General features: G+C 38.9%; 1 protein-coding gene across 1 annotated transcript in view; it reads left to right on the top strand.

The window, feature by feature from the left end:
- Positions 1-373: 373 nt before the first annotated feature.
- Positions 374-7,527, top strand: part of SCN2A (sodium voltage-gated channel alpha subunit 2) — a 144,286-nt gene continuing 137,132 nt past the window's right edge. Inside the window, exon 1 of the mRNA XM_070803948.1 lies at positions 374-591. The gene's annotated coding sequence lies outside the window, so the exon portion shown is untranslated. The remainder of the gene's footprint in view (positions 592-7,527) is intronic.

Genomic DNA, 7,527 nt, shown 5'->3' with positions numbered 1-7,527 from the left:
CATATTATTTTTGCTATGGCAAATAAAGTTAAGGTAAGCATTAAAATTTTAATAATGCTATGACAAGTTTCAGTTAGTTTAAATACAATGTAAGAAAATTGAGCTAAATCCCAAAGTGAACCACAAATTTTAAAAATTCATACTCTAATGCTTCTTAAATATTTACTTTGCAGTTAATTAAGGTAGTCAATTTCAAATACAGTGGAGTTATGGGCTATACACCACATCAAACTTGCTAGATGTGGCATTGCCAAGGGATCTTTAATGAAAATGATTCCCCTTTTGGCCAGGAGATGGAGCTGACATGTAAGATGCGGCCTTACATTTATTTATTTATTTTTTTTCAGTTTAGCATGCTGCTTTCTAACAGACAGTGGGTACCATAGAGTATATGTCAGAACAGAAAGCTAAGGCAGAAACAGAGAGAATGCTGCAGTCGTCCTTTTTGTTTTTTCTTCTTCAGTGAGGATGGAGCACGTGTGAGATTTTAGTTTCTACTGTAGCCGAAATTCTGAATAACTGCATTGGAGAATATTATATTTAACACATATGTGGATTCTGAGCTATGACTTACAATTCCCTTTATTTCAGGTAAGCCAGAATGATTCTATCTTTGACCTACCAATGAATTGTTATTTATGTTAATGGTAACATTTAAAATGTGTGCTTTGTGAGCTTGGATTTTGATCTAGGAGATTCAAAAGCTGTAATTCTAGCTATTCTGTATCTTTAAATCTTCCTAGCCTGAAATGAGCTCTGACTTTAGCATGCTGTATTTTAGTATTTATTTGGCTTTCTGATCTATTTCTGTGGCTATGTTTGTGTACCTTTTGATGATAAAGCTTTCAAAGTGAAGGATGGATCTTCCTTTCAGGAGGGAAATACTGCTCCTTAATGTGGTGAACAAATTGTAGAAATGTAATGAAGCAGATTAACATGGCAGCAGGCTTTTCCAAAGCCCAGGGCTGAGCCTTTTGATAGCAGCCTCCGAGGCACGTCCACATCCTGAGCCCAAAGGCCTTCTGAGCAGTTCTTACCAGTAATGATGATATGGGTTATTTATGCTTTTTTTCTTCCCATTTATGAAAAATATGTAAGTCATTTCTCCCACATGAGTGGAAGATTTATGTAATGTGTTTAGTAGACTTGGAATGATGGTACAGACCCTGCCCTTCTTCCAGTGTGGTTGTGAGGAGGACACTGAAAACAAATTAATTACTGAGAAAATGAATTTTTCTTAGATTGTGGTAGATTTGTGAGGATAGGACTGTGGCCATTTAAAATAGTTGATGTTGTATAAGATGCTCACATTTAAAATTATTTTTCGTCATGTGACATTAGCTGTGCTGAAGAGTGGAATGACTCAGGAGCTAGAAATTGCATGCCACAGCCTTGCTTTTCTGCTGCTTCTCATGCTTTCCCCTAAATTCTCTTGGTATTATTATCCAATTAACAGGAAGAAAACAATTTAAAAGTCCCAGTCGTCATTTAGGTGAATTTATAATGGAATTTTAATATGTTGAAAAATTATTTTTGTAAGATCATTTTTAAATATCTGATTCCTTCCTCTTTTGAAAGTGCATTTGTATGTACGTGTGTCATGCTGGTGGTGGAGGTGGCAGGTGCATCAGGATGTTTCTATCTTACGCATCGTTTTTTCTTTTTTTCTTGTAAAGTGGTGGTTGTGCTGTGTCAGAGGTTGTGAAAGCTATGGGGAATGATCTTACAGAAGGGTTCGAACCACTAAGAAAAAAATTAATTCCTTTCACATGTGGAATCTAGAAAGAGATTTAAGTTCCATACAATTCTAGTTACATGAAAATTTTTTAGGAACTCAGATTTTTAGCATTTACCTATCTCATTATTTAAAGAAAAACAGTTGTGGCTGAGAGAGTAAGTAAAATTTCCCAGAGCCACATAATTAGAATCAGAGGCAAGGCTTGAATACTGACTGACAGGGTTCAGTCTTTCATAGCAGTAACACAGTTTACCTCTAGTGTGAACATATCCGAATGGCATGTACCAGGTATACTGATGTTGACTCTGTGTGTGTGTGTGTGTGCGTGTGTGTGTGCAGGGGTGTAAATTTTGTGAAGTATTTTCTTTTAGTGTTCATGTTACAGTGGCATAGCATATACAGTGTTCAGTTTTCTCAGGGGTCTTGATAAAGCACCCAAGAAAACTAATAAAAGAACTATGGAGATGCTCTGTTTCTTAGTATTCTCCTTACACCCTTTGATGAGGTATGTCATTCTACTCTCTGCCCATGAATGATATGGATGGTCACATACTATCTTGCAACTCCATTCCTCCTAGCTAATAAAACAGACTATATATGTGGTCTGTTGACCCTGAACATCATCTCATGCCCTGGCTTTCCTTTTTTTCACCTCCTGGGCACAGGATGCATCCTACTATTTCAATATCTTGAGGGGGGAAAAAAAGAGACCTGGATTCAACCCTTGGGTTGGGAGGATCCCCTTGAGGAGGGCATGGAAACTCACTCCAGTATTCTTGCCTGGAAAATCCCCATGGACAGAAGAGCCTGGCAGGTTAGAGTCCATGGAGTCTCAAAGACTCTGACACAACTGAGCGACTAAGCACAGTACAGCACACACCTACCGAGAACAGTCCATGGAAGGGACTGAGATGTAAACAAAGGCATATAGTTTATACCTCATGGAATGTAGCATGGAAATGTGCTTGTACTCAAAATATTATAAACATCAAAATGAAAAATGAAGAAAAGTGGGAAAGTGAACGGAACAGGTATATGAGTACCTATCTAGTGCGAGGTGCTGTGTTACAACCTGAGATTCACAATAAGCCAAAAGTCACAATTTCTGTCCACAAGGAACTCAGAGCCCAGAGATAATGATTTTAAGGGGATATGATAGTTAATTACTTCTTTAAGAGTGATCTAGGTATAAATAAATAAAAATATAAAGTTGTTTATTCTAAGCACAAAGGTTAGGCATGCAAATATTGCTAAGACATAGTGAAGACATTATATAGGGAAATTAAAGAGAATGGTAAATAATCCAACCTGATTGAAACATGAGGGTGTTGTATTTATTTCCCCTGTGGCAGAAAAAGTAAGGATAATGAATTTGGGTTTTGATGTTATGCATTTACATACTAATTTGTACTACCACACAGAGATGATCTGGAAGATGGTGAAAATTTTACATCCAAATATCAGTTTAGAAGGTAGAGCTGAATATATGGATGTGTATGAAGCTGTGGCAAGAATTAGGTCACACATAAATGAACATCAGTAGGGAACAAAAGTGGAATGGAGTGGTAAAATAAAAGTGGCTGGAGTGGTGGAATAACACAAGTTTAGAAAGGATATTAATTGATTGTGGGAACGTAATGGGATAAATTAGAGTTAGTTTAATAATAGGGTCATAGGAGATAAAGCAGGTAAATTGACTACCAAAAGCAAACCCATAAAGTGTTTAACAAGAGAATAGGGGGAGCTGACCTGTTATTAGGTCATGGATGGATTTTAAGAGAAGTTTAGTAGATCTACAGAGACATGAGCTTTAATTGAGGACTAAGTGGAAAAAGAGAAAGCTGAAGAGTAATTTTAGATTTTAAGGTATTTATCAGTGAAGGTAAAGAGAGATAACATGTTTTTATCTTGAAGGGTAAGGTACTGTTAAGGGTAATTTGATTTAAGCTAGGATTAGAGAAACCTCAACACCTTCATCCAGTAAGGATATAAAGTCAGTAGAGAGAAAGTGAAGAAAGAAAAAATAATAAAATAAATTGAAGTCCTACAAGAGACAAAAGAGGGAATGTTTGAGAATGTTTTTGTGTTTTTTTTTTTTCCCTTTGAGATCAGAAGAAAGGGTAGGAGATGATATAAAAGAAAGCTAATATAACCACTTTAGGCGCCCTGTTCTTGGAAATGAAATCCTTGTCTGTGAGATAATATATCTCTTCTATTTAAATCAGTTGATTCCTCAGAAAACACTATTTATGGCATATGGGCTTTCTGGAAGAAATAATTCATCCTCAGTATCAAAACACTTTCCAGCGGAGCATATTTTAATCATATTAATTCTTGATTTGGAAACTAATAACACTGTTTCACATTAAACTTATTGTATCTCCTTTGTTATCTATTTCCTATTCAGAATGACGTGTTGGAAAACAGGTTCTATTTTAAACTTGAATAAGATTCGACCAACACACACACACACACACACACACACACATATATATATACATATATATATATATATATATATATATATATACATTTAGTTTGATTAGTAAGGACTGGTTTGCCAGCATCTGAATTAAATATTCAAGCTCTTGCCTTTTCCTCCCTCGGTTTTATTAGCAGTTTCACAGGGCTGTGTGTAAAGAAAAAAGAAAGTCAGTTTAATTACAAATGTCATTCCCTTAGGGTGAACTAACCTCCTTTATAAAGCTCCCTTTCTCCCTTTCTGTTGACAGTTCCAGAATCCTCTTACATCTTTCCTAGAGCGCATCTCTTCTAGGCATTCCCTTGCACTCAACTAGCCATGGGACAGGAATGTGAAGCCTTGAGAAGGCAGAGGCATGATGAGAGTCCCATCCTTTACAATGAAGCCTCTGAAATAGCTGCTTTCTTGGGTAACATTAACTGAGTTTTGTTTAGAATTGCCTGAATAGGACATTACTTCCTTCTTTCAAGACCTGGCTGGGGTTGTACTATGAGCCTGACAGGCCATGGAACAGGAGCAGACATTTAGGTGGCAGTAAACTACCGCACAATTGCACTCATCACACACGCTAGTAAAGTAATGCTCAAAATTCTCCAAGCCAGGCTTCAGCAGTATGTGAACCGTGAACTTCCAGATGTTCAAGCTGGTTTTAGAAAAGGCAGAGGAACCAGACATCAAATTGCCAAGATCCACTGGATCATCAAAAAAGCAAGAGAGTTCCAGAAAAACATCTATTTCTGCTTTATTGACTACACCAAAGCCTTTGACTGTGTGCATCATAATAAACTGTGGAAAATTCTGAAAGACATGGGAATACCAGACCACCTGACTTGCCTTTTGAGAAACCTATATGCAGGTCAGGAAGCAACAGTTAGAACTGGACATGGAACAACAGACTGGTTCCAAATAGGAAAAGGAGTCTGTCAAGGCTGTATATTGTCACCCTGCTTATTTAACTTCTATGCAGAGTACATCATGAGAAACGCTGGACTGGAAGAAGCACAAGCTGGAATCAAGATTGCCGGGAGAAATATCAATAACCTCACATATGCAGATGACACCACCCTTGTGGCAGAAAGTGAAGAGGAACTAAAAAGCCTCTTGCTGAAAGTGAAAGAGGAGAGTGAAAAAGTTGGCTTAAAGCTCAACATTCAGAAAACGAAGATCATGGCATCTGGTCCCATCACTTCATGGGGAATAGATGGGTAAACAGTGGAAACAGTATCAGACTTTATGTTTCTGGGCTCCAAAATCACTGCAGATGGTGATTGCAGCCATGAAATTAAAAGACGCTTACTCCTTGGAAGGAAAGTTATGACCAACCTAGATAGCATATTCAAAAGCAGAGACATTACTTTGCCAACAAAGGTCTGTCTAGTCAAGGCTATGGTTTTTCCAGTAGTCATGTATGGATATGAGAGTTGGACTGTGAAGAAAGCTGAGCACCGAAGAATTGATGCTTTTGAAGTGTGGTGTTGGAGAAGACTCTTGAGAGTCCCTTGGACTGCAAGGAGATCCAACCAGTCCATTCTGAAGGAGATCCAGTCCTGGGTGTTCTTTGGAAGGAATGATGCTAAAGCTGAAACTCCAGTACTTTGGCCACCTCATGTGAAGAGTTGACTCATTGGAAAAGACTCTGATGCTGGGAGGGATTGGGGGCAGGAGGAGAAGGGGACGACAGAGGATGAGATGGCTGGATGGCATCACCGACTCGATGGACGTGAGTTTTGAGTGAACTCCGGGATTGGTGATGGACAGGGAGGCCTGGCGTGCTGCAGTTCATGGGGTCGCAAAGAGTCGGACACCACTGAGCAACTGAAATGAACTGAACTGAGCTGAACTGAGACACAGATGGGGCTTCCCAGGTGGCTCAGTGGTAAAGAATCCACTTGCAAAGTAGGTAGGAGTCTTGAGAGATACGGGTTTGATCTCTGGGTCAGGAAGACCCCCAGAAAAGAAAATGGCATCCCACTCCGGGATTCTTGCCTGGAGAATCCCATGGACAGAGGAGCCTGGTGGGCTGCAGACCATGGGGTCACAAAGAGTCGGACACTGCTGAGCACAGCACAGCACAAACATAGATAACTTCCCTTAGGGCTGACCTTGGACAACCCTGTATAGCAAATTTCACCCCTGCCTCATGGGAGTCACATATAGATAGTCTCATAGCTATCACATCGGCTTCTAAGCTTTATAAATGAGAATATCATTATCTAGCCTCAAATCTGCAGTTATTAAAATATTAAGGTAGAATTTAGATTTTATTTGGGTTTGCTTTTATTCTTTTGTTATTAAAAAATTTTAGATTATTTTTGCTACCTGTGGAACTCTTAACCTTTATCCATCCATTTCAGAACCTGATGTTTATTTGTCTCCATCTTTTCCTGACCAGCAGCATGGGCACTTTGAGGGCATACTTGGGATAATTGATGATTTGGATTGAAACAGTAGTTCAAGTTCAGTTCTACTAACACTCATTGTCGTGGGCAATGCTTGGCACTAGATGTTCTAACTGGAAACTGGAAACTGGAAAATGCTAACTGTACAGTGGCAAACCCAGTGTTACCAAACTTAGCTTCAAGAATCCAACACTGAGACACAAGTGTTGGTAAAAGGAAAGATAACTATTGAGGAAACTGTCAATCCTGTGGAGAAGGTGGACTCTTAAACCTTATCCATTTCAGAACTTGATGTTTATTTGTCTCCATATTTTCCTGAATAACTCTTGTTGCAAAAAACCAACCCCCCATCTCCCCAGGTTTTGCTCAGAGATTATAAAGGGAAAAAAGAAAGGGTTACCTGTTGGGGACGGGGTAATCTTCTATTTTCAGAGATGATTGTCTTGATCACATGGCTCAAAGTAGCTGTCATGTCTCGCTGTGACCTGAGGCATAAATCTTTGATCAGCTAGTCTTTCTGGTTCCAACTCATCTGGGCTCTATACACTTGTGGTCAGTATACAGTCAGCGTTTCCCACCTGGTGGGACTTTCAGTATCTGCAAAACATCTCAAAGGGTAGGGCTCAGAAAATTGTCCATAGCATTTGAGAAGGATCTAAAGATCCTTCCTTGACTTTGTTTAATGGCTAAAGTGTTATTACTTTGTATTTCTTTGACTGTTTTCCTTTCTTTCTGTATTTTCTTACTTCTGTAATTAAATTTATTCTTTGGTTGGAGTTTTTCCACAGACAGGAGGCAGGTGAAGGACATGGGGTGGGAGAGGACTGTCTTGGAAGGCCCATGGGGCTCTGCTCAGTTACATATGTGCCATCACTTCTCAGCTCAGGGTACTTTCAAGGGATTATATT

Source organism: Bos indicus, chromosome 2 (genome assembly GCF_029378745.1).
Source record: "Bos indicus isolate NIAB-ARS_2022 breed Sahiwal x Tharparkar chromosome 2, NIAB-ARS_B.indTharparkar_mat_pri_1.0, whole genome shotgun sequence".
Taxonomy (NCBI): Eukaryota; Metazoa; Chordata; class Mammalia; order Artiodactyla; family Bovidae; genus Bos; species Bos indicus.
Note: the sequence above shows the minus strand (reverse complement) of the source record. Positions and strands in the feature narration are given on the sequence as shown.